Source organism: Oncorhynchus keta, chromosome 29, assembly GCF_023373465.1.
Source record: "Oncorhynchus keta strain PuntledgeMale-10-30-2019 chromosome 29, Oket_V2, whole genome shotgun sequence".
In the NCBI taxonomy this organism is placed as follows: domain Eukaryota; kingdom Metazoa; phylum Chordata; class Actinopteri; order Salmoniformes; family Salmonidae; genus Oncorhynchus; species Oncorhynchus keta.
The window spans coordinates 31339116-31363770 of record NC_068449.1 but is presented as its reverse complement, the minus strand read 5'-3'; the positions used below and the strand labels follow the sequence as shown (position 1 = coordinate 31363770).

Genomic DNA, 24655 nt, shown 5'->3' with positions numbered 1-24655 from the left:
TGTTCCAATTTATGTTAGATTTGTCAATGCGCTGTCTCTAAAAGAAGACCCTCTAACAGTAGCCTTGCACTGTTGTCTATGTACGGCTGATACAGCCTGCAGGAGAGGAGCACCATTGAGAGGTTGTTGTGTGAGCTAGTTCCTGAAGAATGGCCTGCTTCAGAGTCCGGTCACGCTTGTAGGCTTCGTAGCGCTTGGAGGGGACCTCAGCTGAAATAAACATGGTGACATTACACAAAACCTACTTGTCATGGAACATACAGTGCCTTCAGAATGTATTCATACCCCTTGACTTATTCCACATTTTGTTGTGTTACAGCCTGAATTCAAAATAGATTAAAGTCAAGGGGTATGAATACTTTCTGAAGGCACTAGATGATTCGTAATAAAAACACCTCAAGGATCGGTTTCCCAGAAAAAACGTAAGCCTACACCTGAACTAAAAAGCAATTCATAACATTTTTTAGTCCAGAATTATGTGTATTCTGGATCCTACATGTATTTTCAAAGCACAAGGCATCTTAAACTGATGGAAAGTCTCATCGAACTGTGATGTAGGCCAGGTCTGAAACAAAGGAGTTTGTCTTCCTGTTCCATATTGGAATTTCTCCAGATCAATGATCCCCTTCTCAGATTAAACTAATTTATCAATTTTTGTATTCAATATGTGTCTAATGGAAAGAGAAAATGGTCAGTAATGACACTGACAGCACAATTGTATATTGGTCTCAGATCTGTTTTTGTTGTTGTGATAATTAACATTACGTTGGCAAAATAATATGAACAGATCTGGAATCAGGCTACAATTGTTAGTGTTGCCAGAGAGAAAGGTGGAACAATCCTTAATCAAAATTTGGCTGATTGTTCCACAGTCTTTGATACTGTTCAATCATGGCACAAATGATGTATTCACCATTTTGTCCATGACACTTAGCAACTCTTGTAGTTCACTACTGTTTCCAAATGCATTCTCTGAATTAAATGTGTCCTGATCCTCCATCGTGACTTCCATCTCTTTATGTTAAACAGATTTTTTTTTAAAGTGATGAGGAAGATTGCCATTTAACATTAGCATGACTTTCCTCCCAATTCCATTTATTGTCAAGCAAGACATCGCTAAACATTGTCAACCCTAGATTGACAATTTTATTTTCAATGGTGGATCCATCATCATTCAGTCGGTCCCATTTCAGAATCAGATTGTGCCAGTCAGCTACATTGTCTTAAACTTTTCTTGCACTTCCAGTCACTGTAGACTGAGACTTTCTGCCAAGAGTGGTCATCTCAGATCCTTGTACTGGGGAAAATACATTTTTATGTTTGGCCAAAGAGTGTGCCTGCCTAGTATGCATCTGATGTGGCCAAATATATGGGAAGTGGTAGTTTATTAACAACCAGGTAATGGATAGTAGATTAGTATTTTATATTAAGATAGATAAAAGATACAACAAAACATAGCAAATTATTCACCAGCTGACATAGGAAGGCTTTTTAATAGCTATCATTTTGGTTCTATTGATGTATAGGCAGAGCCATATATTTAGAAATATGTGGCTCTGGATGTAGCTAGCTACCTCTGGGTCAATGATGTCATTTGAAGCTGGACCAGAGCTAGTAGCTAGTTTGCTAGCTCATCAATAGCCTCATTGATAACCAGGCTTTCCTAAACGGGAAGTCCATGGCACAAAATCTGCTAAAAAGGGGTAAGAACCCGGTGTAAATCATTGACGACTCGTAACACGTCAAACCAATCAAATGCCTTGCTTGGGCGGACTCACTAGATTAGTGTTGTAGGTGCAACAGTGCGTGAGGATGGCCGTGAAACCGCTGATTAAAACCCATCAAAATATGTTGATGTATGCCGTGTTTGTGGTAAACCGTACGACTTAACAGGGACAAAACATAACCTTCTACAAGGTAAATCGTCTTCATTGCGACTGGACTGCACACGGGCTTTAGAAGAAATAACGGGACCTGTCACGCTGAGTGATGGGTTTTCAATATAAAAGAAGTGCCAATGACGTGGAAAGAATTGTATGTTTTGTGAGGGAAAGAGCAAATTCCAGAGTTAGAACAGAAAGATGTGCCAAAAGAGTGTGTTCAGGAAAGCACTGAGAGTCTGGCGAGACGAGGCCTATTCAGGGAGCCATCCCCAGGGACAGATGACCAGCCGCCAGATATAGGAATTCAACTGCTACAAGCATCGGTTTATGGTGCATTTCTGGTGCTCGCTATCGCGTGGCGATGCTGCTGGAGTCGGCATTGGCTGCCTGAGCCGGGGAGAGGGTTTCCCCAGCATCGCCACATGTTGCTGATCAGACCCTGATCCTCACCGCCACCAGATCAACACCAGCTAGAGCTACTTGACGAGCTGTCGCCAGTGACCCTGCGTGCCTCTGACTCCCTGCCTGTCCCTGCACTAGGGGACCCTCCAGCAGCACTGGACCTGTCTGCTGCTACCTATAATGACTGGTCCAGCCCTGACATGGGCCCATGAATCCCTGGAAACTTCAAACTGTCTCACTCGTACAGGACATTTCTGATCCCCAGCTATATGGCCACCCCCCACAAATGAAACTGAAACTACACACTCCTTTATCCCATGCCCTCTTCTCACATGTTGGAATCTCCCTCCTACATACTGGTGCAAATGACCATTAATTTGCCACCTGAAACTTGCCCCACAACTGCGTGGCCACGCTTGACTCCAACACCCTCATTAGGTTTGCTGACGACACGATGTGGGAGGCCTGATCACCGACGACGATGAGACAGCCTATAGGTATGAGGTCAGTGACCTGGCAGTGTGGTGCCATGACAACAACCTTTCCCTCAATGTCAGCAATACAAAGGAGCTGATCCTGGACTACAGGAAACGAAGGGCCGAGCACGCCCCCATCCACATCGACGTGGATGTAGCGGAGTGGGTCGAGAGCTTCAAGGTCCTCGGTGTCCACATCACTAAGGAATTAACATGGTCCACACACATCAGCACAGTCGTAAAGAAGGCACGACAACGCCTCTTCCACCTCAAGAGGCTGAAAATATTTGCATTGGCCCTCAGATCCTCAAAAGGTTCTACAGCTGCAGAGCATCTTGTTTGGCTGCATCACCACTTGGTATGGCAACTGCTTGGCATCCGACTGCAAGGCACTTAACCCTAATTTGCTCCAGGGCCGCCATACTACTATGGCTAACCCTGTCAATCATAGCTTAGCTAAGTGGTATAGTTGTTCGGGTGCGTTTGTAAATTCGCTCTGGCTATCTACTCTGATTTCAGAGCACTTGTCTGACTGTGCCACGCTCAACAGCCGTTGAATGTGGCCAGTGTCAGTAAACGTCAGCAGAAAAGCGTAATTAAATTGTTGACAGCAGCACAGTTACAGTCACCAACACTCTGGATAACATGAAAACTGCCTAACCAGCTCTGCTAGGGCGAGTAAAATGGTCAGAGTGAGGTGTTCTCTCATTTGTGACTGGAAGTAGCTAGCAAGTTAGCTTAGGTGCTTGACTGCAGTTGGGAGGTCAGAACGCTTGGATCAACCCTATACTCCTCAGCCAGAGCATCCAGTGTGCGCTCTGAACGCTCCGAGAGAGAAACACACTTTGGCATTCCAGATTGAATTTAGCAACACACCCAAAGTCTTGGTATTAATTTGTTATGCTAACAAACTAGCAAGAGGTTACATAACAACAGCATCAACTTCCGGCAGACAGGCGAAGCGCTAGTACGCTCAACTGTTTGTTTACTAAAATGAACTAACAGTATATAGTATGGGTATTCGAACACAGCTCAGGTCAAAATAAATTTAGAAATCTATGTTATTCAATTATTGCACCCACACTGCTCACACATGTAAAATAGAAATCAGTTCTATTCTGGCGCAGATCGCGGTGCAAGTCCTGCCTCTCCCGTCTCCTTATTGGTTTATAGAAGCAGGTACCTACGTGCCATCTCCTCAATGGTTTTACCCACGTGGGTGACTGAAAGACGAACGAACGAGGTCAGTGGCTGTAATGCACCTAATTTATGAAAGTTGCCAATCGCAATATAAAGTCAAGAGAAGAAAATGCCTGGAAGGAAGAGAGATGACTAGAAACAATTCGTTTGACCGTTTTATATGTGGATTAATTGGCGGAGTAGAGGACCTTGTGCATTTCAGGTGAAATAACAACTCAATGTTTATATCCCAGGACAAATTAGCTAGCAACAGCAAGCTAGCTAAATAGGACAAATTAGCTAGCAAGTGCAAGCTAACTAGCTAAATTGCCATAAATGTATAATGCTTTTCGACCTGTCCCCAAATTAATATAATTGGTTCAGAGTTGGTTTGATATTTTAACCTGCCTGTCGTGATCGCGTTTGGTGTGGGGGACAAAATAGATTTATGCACGATGGCGCACGCGCGCAGAAGGTTTGGGTTCCGTGTTACACGATTTCTAAATGTATTTTGCAACGCTCGCGCACGCGACACTAGCGGTGTGGCCTGTAAGAGTTCAATTCTGATTTACGGGCCCTTCCCAACAATGCAGAGAGAGAAAAAATTGAATAATAGAAAAATAACACAAGGAATAAATAATACACTTGGAAATATACAGGGTACTGGCCAAAAATGTTACTCCCACTGAGCCAGAATCATCCCTGGCATGTTCGTGATCATTGCGTTCGAGAGTCGGAAGCCTTCACCTCACCTGTCCTCGCAGGTTCTTCCTGTTCTGTCACATTCAATTTCTGAAAGTTCTACTGCTCAGGATTGTCAGAAGAGGAACATCTAATTATCTCTCCTGTACTTTAACTCAAAGAAAGTACTCGGCTTGTATTTCGCAGATGTTGGTTTACATTGTCAGTAATAAACACACAAATACATCATACAATTTTTTACTTTACTTTTTTTTTTAATTCAATTATTTTCTCTATCAAAAAGAAGACATATAGTAACTCATTTTAAATTTAGAAATTAGGTTTTTCGTGACAGACTAAGGTACGCTAACCCCATTCCGTACAAATGTGCGCAACCGCGACATTCAAACGAGGCTGCAAAGAAAACAAATGGGATTGTAGCGACACTGTTGACATCAAAATCTGGTGTGTGAACTACATTTCTATTCCAGCATTGATTGACATAGTAATGGCTCTATAGTGTTGGAGAAGCTGTACGTTACATCGTGACGTGTCATGGCGTAACGTACATGCGCATAAATCAACTAATTCTGTCTTACAGCCTCTCTCCACCAGGTGTAGCACTGCTCTCACCATTTAAAAACAAGAAAGGGACAGGATAAGGGGGATACCTAGTCATTTTTTGCATCATCACTGCAAGATTTCATGACTCTCAAAAGCTGCTGTTTACTTCTGAAGATCACTTTAGCACCGCCCTAAAAACCTGATTCAAATTCGACACAAACCTTCAAATAGGTATGTAATGACACATTATATAGACTCTTTATAGTGTTTTATTTACATTTTAGAGGCGATAAGCTGATAAGTTGGACAGATCGAGTGAAAAAAGCTGTTTCCCCACACAACATCTCTCCTTCTCACTATCACGCAATAGGTTTAGCTTCCCCACCTGTCATTTAAAAAAAGACCCGACGGAGCTCGTTGTCTTCTTGAATCATGCAGAGATGGGCATCATGAAGGTCTCGTCATTGATTTTGTTGGAAAGGGGAGAAATCGTGCTTTACATTGGTATCGATATTACAGTTGATCTGGAAGTATTGTGTTTTTTGGGCACTAAAATAAGGTCAATTGTACAGACCAGGGCGATGTACAAAAGTGAGTGAGTTCACGTTAATTGTTCAACAGATGGCAAAAGGAAGACCACAGAATAAGAGGATGTATGTAATAGCTATCTGTAACGTCGACGATGGGAGTCGAGAAACAGGTGGTCAATTTAATATAACAAATAACGATACAACACAGGAGTAGCATCTAGACATGAACAACAGAAACCATGCTGCCTGGGGAAGGAACTTGAGGGAGTGCCGGATAAGGGGAGGTAATGAGTGAGGTAATGGAGGCCAGGTGTGCGTAATGATGAAAGCCAGGTGCCGTAATGATGGTTCCCTGGACAGGTGATTAGTAAACCTACAACGTCGAATGCCGGAGGGGAGGAGTGGAAGTAGACGTGACACTATCAATGTACCCTTGATAAAGATGAGCAAAAAAGACAGTATAAAATGAACCTGAAACTAATACCGAGCTATATTGCATGCAAAAAAATGAAATGATATGTCTTTATACTAATACATTTACTCAGAGAAAGATTTTGTTTAACAAGTTTTTTTTTAAATCCCTCAAAAAGATAGGGCTCCCTTCTGAGGACAACGACACAGCCCTTCTAGATGTTTTATGAGATTGGAGAACATATTGGGAGGGACTGTAGACCATTCCTCCATATAGAATCTTTCCAGATCCTTGAAATCCTAGGTATGTTTTTTTTCTGCATATGCATCCTTCCTTCGATTATAAACCCACCACTGGTGCGAGGCCAAAGAGCTCTATTTTCATGTCACCTGACCATGGCACTGGTTTCAATCCAAGTGACATTGCCATTTAGAAAACTCCAAGCATTTACATTTGTTCGATGACATGAAAATAATGCTCTTTGGCCAGGCACACCAGTGGTAGGTTTGGTGTGGAACGAAGGATGCATATACAGAAAATAACCACCATACCTACTGTAAAATATGGTGGTGGATCTTATGGGGATATTTAACTTCCACTGGTCCTGGGCCCCTTGTTAAGGTCAACCGGGTACCAGGAAATTTTAGCCAAAAGCCTGGTTGCCTCTGCAAGGAAGCTGAAACTTGGCCACTAGTGGATCTTCCAGAAATACAACAACCCCAAGTACACATCAAAATCCACAAAGAGATGCAATGGCCATCTCAGTCTCCAGACTTGAACCACATTAAAAACCTGTGGTTTCAATTGAAGAGGGCTTTTTTGCTAATAATTTATCTAGGGTGCTAATATTTTCAGTCATGACTGTATGTTTATCTCGGTCAAAGTCCCTTTGTATAAGTAGGGGGCTGTGTGCTGCTGTGTTTGGCAGACTGTTGGTCCCAGAGTCTCCTTCAGTCGGTGCCTAGTGGTACAGAGTTTGTAGGTACTAAGTATTCATATCAGCATCCTCTGCCCCTTCACAGCACCTCTGCTAGATTTGGGGATAGTATAAATTCCATAACGTGACCCTGCAATGGCCCCTGGCATGCAGGCGATAGTGTCTGTGCCTCTCCCCCAAGGCCAGATTGTCCTCTCCAGGCCAATGTAGCGATTGGGCAGACCATCCTGGGGCTCCAGGCAGTGCAGCACACAGAACATGGCAGTGGGGACAGAGTGTAGGGCTGCAATGCTATTGCCTAAGTTCAAACACAGAAAGAAGCCGATCTTTAGAGTTAACAAAAATCTTAGAGGGTGTCACACCCTGACCATAGACAGCCTTTTATTCTCCATTTTGGTTAGGTCGGGGTGTGACTAGGGTGGGTAATCTAGTATGTATTTCTTTGTTTGCCTGGTATGGTTCCCAATCAGATGCAGCTGTTTAGTGTTGTCTCTGATTGGGGGTCATATTTAGGCAGCCATTTAGGCAGCCATTTCCCCACTGGGTTTTGTGGGATCTTGTTTCTGTGTAGTTGCCTGTGAGCATTGTTTGAGCTTCACGTATAGTTTATTCTTTATTGTTTTTTGTGTGTTTGACTATCAATAAAATATGTCGAACCGATTCCACGCTGCGATTTGTGTATTTACGACGATTGTGACAGAGGGATAATGGCACCACTGAATATTGTTACGCCCTGATCTGTTTCACCTGTCCTTGTGCTTGTCTCCACCCCCCTCCAGGTGTCGTTCATCTTCACCATTACACTTATACCTGTGTTTTCTGTTTGTCTGTTGCCAGTTCGTCTTGTTTGTCAAATCAACCAGTGGTTTGTCTCAGCTCCTGCTTTTCCCTAGTCGCTCTTTCCCACCGTCCTGGTCTTGACCTTTGCCTGTCCTGACTCTGAGCCCGCCTGCCTGATCACTCTGCCGGACGTCCTGTACCTTTGCCCCTGCTCTGGATTACCTACCTCTGCATGATCTAACCTTGAGCCTGCCTGCCGTTTTGTACATTTGCCCCACTACTCTGGATTATCGACCCCTGCCTGCCTTGACCTGTCATTCCCCTGCCCCTGTTGCTGTAATAAACATTGTTACTTCAACACATTCTGCATTTGGGTCTTACCTGAAACGTGATAAATATAGTATGTATTTACTCCATGAGTCAATACTGACCTAGATCAGATATGACCTCCTCAATACTGACGCTATTCCTTTCCATCACGTCCTTGACTCTGTGCAGACGATAACAGAATGGGAACTCTGGCTCGTTGAGGCTGGATGCAAAACAGAAAAGAAAGATGTTTGTTAGGACAAGAGGAAAGAAAAGTTGAGAACCAAAAACTCTCCTCCATGCATCAGTTATTTCTTCAAGCACCCTCAAAAAGGCATCCCCTTATGTTTGAAGTTCTCATTCTCTAACTGCACATTAGTACTACATGTCAAATTCTCAGCCTCTAAACTAAAATGGTATGCTGAAGCCAAATCCCAATGATGTACTATCTGTGTAAGTATCATTGACGGCCAACTGTCGTACACGGTGAGGCGCCTCCTGAAGGTTCGACCTCAGGGCAGGGGATTCCAGTACCGGAGGTAGCCACGGGGCTATAGCGCCGTGACAGCGCATCTGGCTTGATATTCTTGGATCCTTGTTGGTAGGAGATTGAGACGTTAAACCAGGTGAAAAGCAGGTCCCACCTAGCTTGCCTGGAATTGAGACGCTTGGCGGTGCAGAGATACTCCAGGTTCTTGTGGTCTGTCCACACAATAAACGGATGTTCCGCCCCCTCCAACTAGTGTCTCCACTCCTCCAACGCCATCTTCACCGTGAGAAGCTCACGATTCCCCACATCGTAGTTCCTCTCCGTGGCATTGAGGTGATGGGAGAAGAAGGCACAGGGATGTAACTTGAGGTCCAGGGCAGAACGCTTGGACAGGACATCCCCCACTCTGACATTCCGAAGCATCAGCCTCCACTATAAACTGACTGAACGGGTCAGGATGAACCAATATGGGAGCAGTGGTGAAACAGTGCTTGAGGTCCCAGAACGCCCGATCAGCAGCTGGAGACCATGTGAATGGAATCTTGGGAGAGGTGAGTGCAGACAGGGGGGAAGCCAGGGTGCTGTAACCCCACATAAAGCAGTGATAGAAGTTGGCAAATCCCAATAAACATTGCAGCTGCACTCTGGATGTAGGCTGGGGTCAATCCACCACCACTCTCACCTTCCTGGGATCCATCTGTATATTCCTGCAGCGATGATATAACCAAGGAAGGGGATGGTAGGCGATTGAGGACCTGTCGGATGTGGAGCATGTGTTCTTGGGCTGAGTGGGAGAAAACAAGGATGTCATCGAGGTAGACGAAAATGAACCAGTTCAACATGAGGCGAAGAATGTTTCTAACCAGGGCCTGGAACACAGCAGGGGCATTGGTGAATCCAAATGGCATGACCAGGTATTCGTAATGGCCGCATTGAAGGCACTCTTCCACTCGTCCCCTTCCTGTATCCGCACCAGATGGTAGGCGTTCTACAGATTCAACTTGGAAACTTGGTGGCCCCCTGGAGCGGCTCGAAGGCCGAGGCAATGAGTGGTAGTGGATAGCGGTTCTTCACCGTGAAGTCATTGAGCTCCCGGTAGTCAATGCATGGGCGTAGGGTTTTGTCCTTCTTCTCCACAAAGAAGAACACTGCCGCGGTGTGGGAGGCAGAAGGACGGATACACCCGGCAGCTAGGGAGTCCTCGATGTAGGTCTCCATGGCCTTGGTCTCCGGACCCAACAGAGAGTACAGTCGTCCCCTGGGTGGTGTGGTTCCTGGGAGAAGGTTGATCACAAAATCATAGTGTCGGTGCGGAGGAAGTGAAGTGACCTGGGCCTTACTGAAAACCTCCCGGAGGTCCTGGTACTCCGAACTTCCGAGCCCACAGGAAGACGTCCCGGGGCAGGCTGCGCTGACTTCAGACAATGAGCGGGGCTCCTGGTCAGGGCAGGCAGAATGGTGTAATGAAGTGCTATTCCCTATGCAAAGACCAGCTTACTGCTATTACATTGCTATAACTGAGACAACACATAACAACGTATTTTAACAGTAAAACATGTTAGGCCTCATACAGGATATCTCACATACACACACTCACTGCGAGGACACCCAGATAAGAGCGCACACACATTACACCCACTCACTGCGAGGACACCCAGACAAGAGCGCACACACATACACACACTCATTGCGAGGACACACAGACTTGACTTGCCAAGACAAGAGCGCACACACATACACACACTCACTGCGAGGACACCCAGATAAGAGCGCACACACATACACACACTCACTGCGAGGACACCCAGATAAGAGCGCACACACATACACACACTCACTGCGAGGACACACAGACTTGACTTGCCAAGACAAGAGCGCACACACATACACACACTCATTCCCTCTCCTGGGGATGGGTTCCGAAGACAAAGAGCTCTTCCAACTGCCAATGGGACGCCGACACCAGTCCGGAGGGAACTGCCAATCACCTACCAGCATCCTACCAGAGGCCTGATCTACCAGAATCTACCTACGTCATACCCATGAATAAAATGACTGTACACAATGTATCGGGGCCCTTTTCTGAAAGTTCCCTATGAGCTGGACGAACGAGAGTCCGTGCACGCTATGCCAGATATCTCTACATTATAAAATAAACTGTCTTTACTATAGCTGATCCACCCTGTCCAGTGTTTCAACTTGGTCTCCTGTATCGATTCATCAACAATGGTCAGAACTGGGGAAACTAGGAAACAGAACTTGAGAAAGCAGGAAGATGGGAAAACACGCTGGTAAGACCTGACAAGGCGAACTGGAAACAGACAAACAGAGAACACAGGTATAAATACACTGGGGATAACGAGGAAGATGGCCCGACCTCTGGAGGAGGGTGGAGACAAGCACAAAGACAGGTGATACAGATCAGGGTGTGACAGAAAGTAATTACACTCTGGCGTCACTGTGAGCAGCATCTTCTCCTTCCACCTCCTCCATCTATAAAATGAGTTTGTTAATAAACTTATATGGCAGTTCCAAAGCCCCTGTAAGCGCAGGTGGACCGTTAGGGCCTGGAGTACTGCTCCATTGTAACACAGAGAACAAGAGTGGGTCAGCCTCGCACCAAGCCTGGAGTACTGGGAGCAGAAAGAGAGGGAGAGAAAGAGAGAGAGGATATACAGAAGTACAGCTGTACTTATTGAGCCGCTAACCTCATTGCACCACCATTCCCAAATGAGCCACGACCACTGAACTGAGCCAGTCCTGGCTGGAAGATCATTCAAGTATGGAGATTCAAGCTTCCTCAACACCTGGATTACACCTGCTACTTTGCAAACCTGCAGAGAAAAGCAATATTATTTTTAAATATAATTTATAGATGCTTAATAGGTGCGTATGAACAGTACTGAAACTGTAATGCAGACAGACCTCTGTCTACTTTACCTGCTTGCCATGTCTTGCTCGTAGAACCCTGCCCAGTCGAACCCTGCCCTGGTCAACAGAGACTGGACTAAACAGCGTGTCATGGCAGTGTCATCACGTAATGTAAAATACCTGAGGGGAAACCACAACGACGATATGATGACGACATGAGAATATGTGGTGATGGGTGTGTGATATTGGGGTTAGGGGCACATTCACAGAAGACAGCTATAAATGTGTAGCCTTTTTCTATTCAATAAATTGCTTAATGTTGCTCTGAGCAATGCACACATTTGATAGGGCTTAGGGGAGGTAGATGCATGGTGATAAATGTGAGTATTTGTACTGTAGACCTACACATTAGGGGGCTTTCACACCGAATTGGTTTGGAGCGTTTGTTTTCCAAACTCTGGTGCGTTTTCTCCCTTTGTTCGATGAGTTGGGGCTGGTGTGATCACTGTCTGCACTCGGGAGCGCACAGTGGTTCGCTCAAAAAGGGTCGTCTGGTTGTACCAAGAGGCTGCTGGTTCGAAAACGTTACCCGACAATCGGTCGATAGGCCCTTTGCAAGGCACTTAACCCTAATTTACTCCAGGGGCACTGTACTACTATGCCTGACAATGTAAAACAACACATTTTACCGCACCTATCTGGTGTGTAACAATAAAACATAATATAGGCTACTGAATATAGCCTATTCACCGTCGCAGGAAGAGAGGTTATTGCGCTGTTTCCTCGTGCTTGTTGTTGGAAGCGAAAGTAATATGAAGATTGGGACACACAGTGATGCTTTGTGATAATCGTAGATTTAACGTGAGCATTTTTTTTCAATAAACAAATGACTTTCATGGACACATGGCACATTGAAATGATCCGCCAACGCAGTCTCCCAGCACCACAGCAACCAGTGCACCGCTGAACCAGGACAAAGAGGCTGGTCCTCCAGCTCCCACTGACCGCACCTCCATGACAGCCATGTTGTGCAGAGCTTTTCAGACAACCAGCGGAGCGTAATATCGCCAAGTAGCCTTCCACACCGAGTACACAACGCCCCTCTATTCAAAGCGGTTAGTGCCTGAACATTCTAAGATCTAATTTAACAGCGCAATATTAATATGTATACACTACATGTAAAACGTTTTAGACACCTACTCATTCAATGGTTTTTCTTTATTTGTACTATTATCTACATTGTAGAATAATAGTGAAGGCATCAAAACTATGAAATAACACATATGGAATCATGTAGTAACCAAAAAAAGTGTTAAACAAATCTAAATATATTTTATGTTTGAGATTCTTCCAATAGCCACTCCTTGCCTTCATGACAGCTTTACACACTCTTGGCATTCTCAAATGATTGCTTCGCCTGGTTCACCAACTATTTCTCTGATAGAGTGTGTCAAAATCGGAGGGTCTGCTATCCGGACCTCTGGCAGTCTCTATGGGGGTGCCACAGGGTTCAATTCTTGGACCGACTCTCTTCTCTGTATACATCAATGAGGTTGCTCTTGCTGCTGGTGAGTCTCTGATCCACCTCTACGCAGACGACATCAACCGATCGCTACCTGCACCTGCCCGCCTGTCCAACATCACTACTCTGGACGGCTCTGACTTAGAATACGTGGACAACTACAAATACTTAGGTGTCTGGTTAGACTGTAAACTCTCCTTCCAGACCCATATCAAACATCTCCAATCCAAAGTTAAATCTAGAATTGGCTTCTTATTTCGCAACAAAGCATCCTTCACTCATGCTGCCAAACATACCATTGTAAAACTGACCATCCTACCAATCCTCGACTTTGGCGATGTCATTTACAAAATAGCCTCCAATACCCTACTCAACAAATTGGATGCAGTCTATCACAGTGCAATCCGTTTTGTCACCAAAGCCCCATATACTACCCACCATTGCGACCTGTACGCTCTCGTTGGCTGGCCCTCGCTTCATACTCGTCACCAGACCCACTGGCTCCATGTCATCTACAAGACCCTGCTAGGTAAAGTCCCCCCTTATCTCAGCTCGCTGGTCACCATAGCATCTCCCACCTGTAGCAAACGCTCCAGCAGGTATATCTCTCTAGTCACCCCCAAAACCAATTCTTTCTTTGGCCGCCTCTCCTTCCAGTTCTCTGCTGCCAATGACTGGAACTACAAAAATCTCTCTAGTCACCCCCAAAACCAATTCTTTCTTTGGCCGCCTCTCCTTCCAGTTCTCTGCTGCCAATGACTGGAACTACAAAAATTCCGAACTACAAAAATCTCTGAAACTGGAAACACTTATCTCCCTCACTAGCTTTAAGCACCCGTGTCAGAGCAGCTCACAGATTACTGCACCTGTACATAGCCCACCTATAATTTAGCCCAAACAACTACCTCTTTCCCTACTGTATTTAATTAATTAATTAATTTAGCTCCTTTGCACCCCATTATTTTTATTTCTACTTTGCACATTCTTCCACTGCAAATCTACCATTCCAGTGTTTTACTTGCTATATTGTATTTACTTTGCCACCATGGCCTTTTTTTGCCTTTATCTCCCTTATTTCACCTCATTTGCTCACATCGTACTTGTTTATACTGTATTATTGACTGTATGTTTGTTTTACTCCATGTGTAACTCTGTATCGTTGTATGTGTCGAACTGCTTTGCTTTATTTTATAATTTCCACCACACTCTGTCATTACCACAATGCTAAGTTATTACCATCATGGTACATATTTTTGAGGCAGGGGTGTATTACATTACAATTGATATTGATGATTTTTCCCAAATCTGAACCTTATATACTGGTTCTTAAGATAATTTCTAAAGTAATGTAAAATATTAAGATTTTGATTTGGTAAATACATGTTTCTGACTATCATCAAGGCATATATGGACATTTAAACATGACAACGATGAATACATATAATTAAAACTTCAAAATAGTAAAACAAAAAAAAACATGGAAAAAATACAATTAATGTGAAATGTTATATAAAATTACCATAGGCACAATTTCTGTAATTTCCTTTTTAACTAAAATAGCACATTTTATGATGTGGTGATAATGACATTTCCCCTCGGGTATTTGGGGATCTTGTTTCCAGACAGAGTGAAGAAAATGTTCAGATAGATAAAACGCAGTCTCAGGAGGTTTAATTTTTCAAAACATTTAACAACCATGCCCATATTTGCAAAATCAACCATGAATAGTGTGTAAATATTATTTTTGTTGTCATGCCTTGGTCTTAGTATTTTGTGTTTTCTTTCTTTATTTGGTCAGGCCAGGGTGTGACATGGGTTTATTTTGTGGTGTGTTTTTGTATTGGGATTTTAGTAGGAATTGGGATTGTGGTTGACTAGTGTTGTCTAGGAAAGTCTATGGTTGCCTTGAGGCGGTTCTTAATCAGAGTCAGGTGATTTCGTTGTCTCTGATTGGGAACCATATTTAGGCAGCCATATTCTTTGAGTGTGTCGTGGGTGATTGTTCCTGTCTTTGTACCTGCACCAGATAGGGCTGTTTCGGTTTTCATTATTTAATTTAATTTATTTTGTAGTTTCTGCATGTATAGTTTTTCCTTCATTAAAATATATCATGAATCATCATCACGCTGCATTTTGGTCCGATCCTTGTTCCACCTCTTCGTCAGAGGAGGAGATAGAAGAGAGCCGTTACATTACACAAATTACTTCACACACAAGAATTAACTGAGCCACTTACAGTAATTCTCTGATGACTCTGCTATAGTAAGCTGTGTCATGAGAGGAGACAATGCTCATCACAGGGATATGACGGAGTCCTTTGTTTTTCCTACCACTAGCTCCTTGATCTTCAGTACATTCAGGTCCAAGTAATTGGTCTCACACCATTTCACAAAGATGTTATTAATCCCATTTCTATTAATTGTGAAGAGATTGGCCCTATTGAAGTACTTGTGTTTCACAGCGCGAACACAGGGGGACCCAAGAGAGGACTCAGATGCGGAAACAGGGATGAATGAACCCAAAATGTTTATTGTACACAGAGAGATGTGGAGTGCAGAACCGGGGTAGCTCAGATAAATTGCAGAAAACCCAGAAGTGTAGAGTGAAGTTGGAGTTGAACAGGGTAAACAGGTCCAGAGGGGAATCCAAGGCAGTGGTGGTGAGTGAAGTCCAGAGCAAGGTGGTTGGGTGGTGAGATGTGGTACAGGAGCCAGCAACAGAGCGGTAATGAGCAGAGATTACAATCTGGCAGAGTGGAAGTGGCAGGAATGAGTATTTGTAGAGGTCTTGATTATGGAACAGGTTGTAGCTGGTAGCGATCTGCTCTGACTCCAGCACAACTGTCTCCAACCACACAATCACACCAAGAGCGAGAGAGAGAGTGTACAGGGAGAGAACTGCAGGTTAAGACGACACCGGATTAACACAAGAGGGCGTAGTGGAAGCGGATGTGACAACTTGGGTGTAATAGTGGACAACAAACTGAACTGAAAGAATACTTCTCTACAAAAAAGCTCAATCCAGACTGTACTTTTTAAGGAAGCTTAGATATTTTAGTGTATGTGACAAAATGCTTCGTATGTTCTATAGCAGTGTAGTGGCGAGTGTAGTGACCTATGCCATTGTGTGCTGAAAAGTAAATTTAGCTAAGGAAGACAAACAAGCTTGACAAAATCATTAACAAAGCCAGTGCTACAATTGGCTGCAGCCTGGAATCAATACAGGACATGTTCATAAAAAAGGCTGCAAGTAAAAACACACACAATCATGGACAGTGACTCACACACACACACACACACACACACACACACACACACACACACACACACACACACACACACACACACACACACACACACACACACACACACACACACACACACACACACACACACACACACACACACTCCACAGCTCTCTAATGCAACACAGGAGCAGCTTCAGTAGCAGATGCCCAGATGTTCCACAGAGAGGTTCAGACGGTCATTTTTACCCACAGCCATGAGGATTTTTAATGAGTGTAATTAATTAACTGTGTTATAAGGTCATTCTATTGGAAAATGTTGTTGCCTATTTTCCCCAGAGAAGGATAGAAAACAGCACTTGAATAAGACTATTATTTCATGGATACTATGGTTAGTGCGTGTGCCTTTGTCTTAATGTGTTATTTTATTTATTTATTTTTATTATTTTTATCATGTGTTGGACATTGTTGCATGTTCTGTCATTGTAAGACATTGATGTTGCATGCTGTGATAAAACAATTCCCAAACTGTGTTTAATAAAGCAATACTCTAATCTCACCTTGTGCTGGGGACAATAAAAGGCCAATAAAATGTGCAGTTTTGTCACACAACACAATGCCACAGATGTCTAAAGTTTTGAGGGAGCGTGCAATTGGCATGTTGACTGCAGGAATGTCCATCAAAGCTGTTGCTAGATGTTTGTTTCTCTACCATAAGCCGCCTCTAATGTCGTTTTAGAGAATTTAGTAGTACGTCCAACCGGCCACACGGCCGCAGACCGCGTGTAACCACGCCAGCCCAGGACCTCCACTTCCGGATTCTTCACCTGTGGGATTGTCTGACACCAGCCACCCAGATAGCTAATGAAACTGAGGAGTATTTCGGTCTGTAATAAAGCTCTTTTGTGGGTAAAAATTCATTCTTATTGGCTGGTCCTGGCTCCCCAGTGGGTGGGCCTGGCTCCTCAATGAGTGGATATATATGCCCTCCCAGGCCCACCCATGGCTTCACCCCTGCCCAGTCATGTGAAATCCATAGATCAGGCCCTAATGAATTTATTTCAGTTGAATGATTTCCTTCTATGAATTGTAACTCAGTAAAATCGTTGAAATGGTTACATTTTGTGTTTATATTTTTGTTCAGTATATTTGTATGTTTTATGTGGACCCCAGGAAGAGTAGCTGCTGCATGTGCAGTAGCTAAGAACTCGCCAGCTTGTAGTCATAAAACCATTTAAAAAATGATCTCTGGTTCGTTCAGCCGTCCCTATGGGAAAAATGAATGGGGAAAGAATACAGTTTTGGAATAAACGCAGAAAATAAGATCTGATCATTTCACAGGCTTAGATCTTATACGGTTTCTTCTGTGAGATAATAGCTTTCAGTTAACATGACTTTATGAAATATGAAGCCTTTATTTGATTTGTTTCTTGTTATTACATATATTTTTCAAAATTCACAAAAAGTAAAGTTTGCTGATGAAGATTATCTCATAAAACAAAATGTATAAGCTCTCCTAAGCCTGTGTTTACCACAGACCTCATTGTCGACGTTTATCCAAAACCCCTACAAAAATGACATACATTTTCCTCATAGGGTTTGTCCAACGAACAATGGAGTAGTTAGTGCCTACAAAAAGACACCATCACTATTTCTCTTTCCACAGATAGAACAATGAGACCGATATTTCACCGGATGTATAAATGTGAAGCATCTGCTTGGCATTTCCATTCACTACCAAATAAGCCAAGTGTCCGGCAGTGTGAGAAAATGGAACGAGATGGATTTTGGCCAACATTCTGCTAATTTTCTCATCGATGAAACATTTAATATTAATACAGTTTTCTGTTCCCAAAACTATGTTACGAACAGTGAACTAAGTTTTGTAGACTTTATCCTTGACTAAAGTTTTTAAAAAGTTCATTGTGCAGGAGTGCAAAGGCGAATTGAGTTATTGCACATGCGCACTTCACAGAGTAGGCACTTCACAGAGTAGGCGTTCCCTAACGGAAATATTCAAATGTATGCTACAATGCGCGAACAGGATCTCGCTAACTCATGCTTGGCTCTGTCCTCCTTCTTGCTTGTTCTGCCACTATGACTTCATTTGTCCCCATTTGAAACGACGGGCTGTGGTCTACCTTGGTTTAGTTATAAAAATCTTTGGTACCACAGTATGAATAATACCCATAAAACCCAGCGGTCAAACAGTGAAATGGCTAGTTTTTTCCATCATTCAATTTCCCCAATAGCGGATTTGAGAAACACTTAAAATAAGGTCTGTGTTTTGTATAGGCTTACCCTGGCGGGACTTTGCAATAACCCTGTAAATCTCTAGGACAAGGTGACTTATTGGATGCAGTCTATCACAGTGCCATCCGTTTTTTCACCAAAGCCCCATATACTACCCACCACTGAGACATATACGCTCTCGTTGGCTGGCCATCGCTTTATACTCATTGCCAAACCCACTGGCTCCAGGTCATCTACAAGTCTTTGCTAGGTAAAGCCCCGCCTTATCTCAGCTCACTGGTCACCATAGCAGCACCCACCCGTAGCACGCGCTCCAGCAGGTATATCTCACTGGTCACCCCCAAAGCCATTTCTTCCTTTGGCCGCCTCTCCTTCCAGTTCTCTACTGCCATTGACTGGAACGAACTGCAAAAATCACTAAAGCTGGAGACTCTTACCTCACTCACTAGCTTTAAACACCAGCTGTCAGAGCAGCTCACAGATTACTGCACCTGTACATAGCTCATCTGTAAAAATCCCATCCAATCTACTTCATCCCCATACTGTATTTATTTATTTATCTTGCTCCTTTGCACCCCAGTATCTCTACTTGCACATTCATCTTCTGCACATTCTACCATTCCAGTGTTTAATTCCAATATTGTAATTACTTCGCCCCCATGGCCAATTTATTGCCTTTACCTCTCTTATCCTACCTCATTTGCACATGCTGTATATAGATTTTTCTACTGTACTATTGATTGTATGTTTGTTTATTCCATGTGTAGCTCTGTGTTGTTGTGTGTCGAACTGCTTTGCTTTATCTTGGCCAGGTCACAGTTGCAAATGAGAACTTTTTCTCAACTAGCTTACCTGATTAAATTTAAAGGTGAAATAAATAAAAAAATGTAAAAATATATTAATATTGTTATAAACGGTCTCAAGCCGCCCTCTACCGGAGGCGCCATACTAGTATTGTTAGTTAGATTCCTTGTTGGTTATCACTGCATTGTCGGAACTAGAAGCACAAGCATTTCGCTACACTCGCATTAACATCTGCTAACCATGTGTATATGACAAATAAAATTTGATTTGATTTGATTTGAGTGGTGATAAACCCAGTCATTCTGGTCAGAAGCTAACTACTTTTTCACCTAAATTACACTATATTGCTTGGAAATACGATGACATTGCTAAAGTAGTCAAATATTTAGTACGAAACAACTTTGCCAGCGTTATCATGTCGTCAAAGTTACTTTAGACAGATGGCAATGTTGTCATTAGCTAGAATGTTCATCAAAAATAGCTAGAAATGCTAACGTTATCTAGCTAAAGTCCGGTGGCCCTCAATTTGAGCTAGGTAGCGTATACTTGCATCTAAAGTCAATCTGGCAACATCAAAATGATGACAAAAGATCTTCCTACTAATTATTTGCCTCCTTATGAATATCATTGTATTTGCAAGCCACTTTAAACACAAATGTCGCTCTACAAATAACACTATCCATAATTTAAACATTGATGGTGTTATTACAGATGACCAAAAATAAATCACTAACTACTGTAGCAAATGTTCACAATATTAGTGATATAGAATCTAAACAGTGTGATGAACCCATCATAGTTGAAGAGATTATCGAGTCTATCAAACATCTAAAAAACAATAAATCACCAGGTGTCTAGTTAAATAAAGGTAAAAAAAAAATAAAAGTATTGATGGAATTACGGCAGAACTGTACAAGTTATTTTCTTAAAAAGTAGCACCCTTCCTACTTTAAGTATTTTTAGAGAGTATTAAAAACAATGTTCTTCCTCTTACAATGAGTCGGGGTTAATAACATTGATACCTAAACCTAAAGAAGAGGTGCTGCTCATCAATAACTGGCGTCGCGCCGTCCCAACCTTCGCTCTCTCTCCCCCGCTACTCTCTCCTCTTCCATCCTATCATCTCTTCCCTCTGCTCAAACCTTCTCCAACCTATCTCCTGATTCTGCCTCCTCAACCCTGCTCTCCTCCCTTTCTGCATCCTTTGACTCTCTATGTCCCCTATCCTCCAGGCCGGCTCGGTCCTCCCCTCCCGCTCCGTGGCTCGACGACTCATTGCGAGCTCACAGAACAGGGCTCCGGGCAGCCGAGCGGAAATGGAGGAAAACTCGCCTCCCTGCGGACCTGGCATCCTTTCACTCCCTCCCTCCTCTCTACATTTTCCTCCTCTGTCTCTGCTGCTAAAGCCACTTTCTACCACTCTAAATTCCAAGCATCTGCCTCTAACCCTAGGAAGCTCTTTGCCACCTTCTCCTCCCTCCTGAATCCTCCTCCCCCTCCTCCCTCTCTGCAGATGACTTCGTCAACCATTTTGAAAAGAAGGTCGACGACATCCGATCTTCGTTTGCTAAGTCAAACGACACCGCTGGTTCTGCTCACACTGCCCTACCCTGTGCTCTGACCTCTTTCTCCCCTCTTTCTCCAGATGAAATCTCGCGTCTTGTGACGGCCGGCCGCCCAACAACCTGCCCGCTCGACCCTATCCCCTCCTCTCTTCTCCAGACCATTTCCGGAGACCTTCTCCCTTACCTCACCTCGCTCATCAACTCATCCCTGACCGCTGGCTACGTCCCTTCCGTCTTCAAGAGAGCGAGAGTTGCACCCTTCTGAAAAAACCTACACTCGATCCCTCCGATGGTAAACAACTACAGACCAGTATCCCTTCTTTCTTTTCTCTCCAAAACTCTTGAACGTGCCGTCCTTGGCCAGCTCTCCCGCTATCTCTCTCAGAATGACCTTCCTGATCCAAATCAGTCAGGTTTCAAGACTAGTCATTCAACTGAGACTGCTCTTCTCTGTATCACGGAGGCGCTCCGCACTGCTAAAGCTAACTCTCTCTCCTCTGCTCTCATCCTTCTAGACCTATCGGCTGCCTTCGATACTGTGAACCATCAGATCCTCCTCTCCACCCTCTCCGAGTTGGGCATCTCCGGCGCGGCCCACGCTTGATTGCGTCCTACCTGACAGGTCGCTCCTACCAGGTGGCGTGGCGAGAATCTGTCTCCTCACCACGCGCTCTCACCACTGGTGTCCCCCAGGGCTCTGTTCTAGGCCCTCTCCTATTCTCGCTATACACCAAGTCACTTGGCTCTGTCATAACCTCACATGGTCTCTCCTATCATTGCTATGCAGACGACACACAATTAATCTTCTCCTTTCCCCCTTCTGATGACCAGGTGGCGAATCGCATCTCTGCATGTCTGGCAGACATATCAATGTGGATGAAGGATCACCACCTCAAGCTGAACCTCGGCAAGACGGAGCTGCTCTTCCTCCCGGGAAGGACTGCCCGTTCCATGATCTCGCCATCACGGTTGACAACTCCATTGTGTCCTCCTCCCAGAGCTCTAAGAACCTTGGCGTGATCCTGGACAACACCCTGTCGTTCTCAACTAACATCAAGGCGGTGGCCCGTTCCTGTAGGTTCATGCTCTACAACATCCGCAGAGTACGACCCTGCCTCACACAGGAAGTGGCGCAGGTCCTAATCCAGGCACTTGTCATCTCCCGTCTGGATTACTGCAACTCGCTGTTGGCTGGGCTCCCTGCCTGTGCCATTAAACCCTACAACTCATCCAGAACGCCGCAGCCCGTCTGGTGTTCAACCTTCCCAAGTTCTCTCATGTCACCCCGCTCCTCCGCTCTCTCCACTGGCTTCCAGTTGAAGCTCGCATCCGCTACAAGACCATGGTGCTTGCCTACGGAGCTGTGAGGGGAACGGCACCTCAGTACCTCCAGGCTCTGATCAGGCCCTACACCCAAACAAGGGCACTGCATTCATCCACCTCTGGCCTGCTCGCCTCCCTACCACTGAGGAAGTACAGTTCCCGCTCAGCCCAGTCAAAACTGTTCGCTGCTCTGGCCCCCAATGGTGGAACAAACTCCCTCACGACGCCAGGACAGCGGAGTCAATCACCACCTTCCGGAGACACCTGACACCCCACCTCTTTAAGGAATACCTAGGATAGGATAAAGTAATCCTTCTCACCCCCCTTAAAAGATTTAGATGCACTATTGTAAAGTGGCTGTTCTACTGGATGTCATAAGGTGAATGCACCAATTTGTAAGTCGCTCTGGATAAGAGCGTCTGCTAAATGACTTAAATGTAAATGTAAATGACTATAAGATATTAGCCTTACTACTTGCAAAAATAATTAAAGAAGTACTGGACGCAATCATTGATGAAACCCAGTCTGGCTTTATGAGGAACAGACATATTTCTAACAATATCCGACTAGTATTAGACATACTTGACTACTCAGACCTAATAACCATGGATAGCTTCATATTATTTTTAGATTTTTATAAAGCATTTTCCAAAGCATCTGGTCAATGTCTTAACATGAATAAATGTGAACTCATGGCTGTCAACGATTGTGTGACACCCTCATATTATGATTTTCCAGTGAAAGAAGAACTTACATATTTATGCATAACCATTACAAAGGATCAGAAGTCTAGAGGCTTACTAAATGTTAACCCTCATATTAAAAAAAAAACCCAGAAGAAGTTAAATCAATGGCTACAGAGGGACTTATCTTTATAAGGAAGAATCCTAATAACCAAGGCTGAAGGTATCTCTAGACTAACATATGCCACTCTATCTTTATATCTTGACGGTAAAATAAGCAAAGAGATAGACCAAGTGCTTTTCAACTTTCTGTGGAGAAACCGTATCCATTACATTAGGAAAACTGTTGTAATGAACACTTATGAGTATGGTGGGCTGAATTTTCTGGACTTTACTACCTTAAATAATACTTTTAAGATCAATTGGATAAAACAATTGCTAAGAAGACACACTTCTATGTGGAACTTTATTCCTCATCATGTCTTCTATACTTTTGGTGGCCTTAATTTCATGTTGGTTTGCAATTATATTATTGCTAATTGTGAGGCTTATTTGATCTAATATATATTTCGTAACGGTTAGGTTGTTACAAATGTACTGATATAAGGGGACACGTGCAATTTCGTCAACTTGACAAAAAACAACTTTATATCGAAGTTGTGCCTGTTGTGATAGAGATAGACAGAGTACTCATCATGGATATACCCTGTTTTAGCATGGAAAGGGAGGGAATACCTAGTCAGTTGTCCAACTGAATGTATTCAACTGAAATGTGTCTTCCGCATTTAACCCTTAACCCAACACCTCTGACTCAGAGGTGCGGAGACTGCCTTAATCGACATCCATGTCTTCAGCGCCCGGAGAACAGTGGGTTAACTGCCTTGATCAGGGGCAGAACAACAGATTTGTACCTTGTCAGCTCCGGGATTCAATCCACCCCCAATCCAACATTCTTATAGACGTGCTCATTGGGGGCTTCCCCATTTTAAAGTAGTCAATGGGTGGGGCAATCAGCTGATGAAGAAGAAGAACATTTTCCACTGGGATTCTCTGCCTCTAACCCTATTACAGGGGCTGAGTCACTGGCTTACTGGGGCTCTCTCATGCCGTCCCTGCAGGGGGTGCGTCACCTGAGTGGGTTGATTCACTGTTGTGGTCATCCTGTCTGGGTTGGCGCCCCCCCCCTTGGGTTGTGCCGTGGCGGAGATCTTTGTGGGCTATACTCAGCCTTGTCTCAGGATGGTAAGTTGGTGGTTGAAGATATCCCTCTAGTGGTGTGGGGGCTGTGCTTTGGCAAAGTGGGTGGGGTTATATCCTTCCTGTTTGGCCCTGTCCGGGGGTGTCCTCGGATGGGGCCACAGTGTCTCCTGACCCCTCCTGTCTCAGCCTCCAGTATTTATGCTGCAGTAGTTTATGTGTCGGGGGGCTAGGGTCAGTCTGTTATATCTGGAGTACTTCTCCTGTCCTATTCGGTGTCCTGTGTGAATCTAAGTGTGCGTTCTCTAATTCTCTCCTTCTTTCTTTCTCTCTCTCGGAGGACCTGAGCCCTAGGACCATGCCCCAGGACTACCTGACATGATGACTCCTTGCTGTCCCCAGTCCACCTGGCCATGCTGCTGCTCCAGTTTCAACTGTTCTGCCTTATTATTATTTGACCATGCTGGTCATTTATGAACATTTGAACATCTTGGCCATGTTCTGTTATAATCTCCACCCGGCACAGCCAGAAGAGGACTGGCCACCCCAC

At 44.2% G+C, this 24655-nt stretch overlaps 2 pseudogenes; both read right to left on the bottom strand.

Annotated features, from left to right (window-relative positions):
• On the bottom strand, nucleotides 1-3955 carry LOC118362190 (cyclin-dependent kinase 2-interacting protein-like; annotated as a pseudogene).
• Nucleotides 3956-7112: 3157 nt separating this feature from the next.
• Nucleotides 7113-12539, bottom strand: LOC118362189 (ADP-ribosylhydrolase ARH3-like; annotated as a pseudogene).
• Between the last annotated feature and the right edge of the window lie 12116 nt (nucleotides 12540-24655).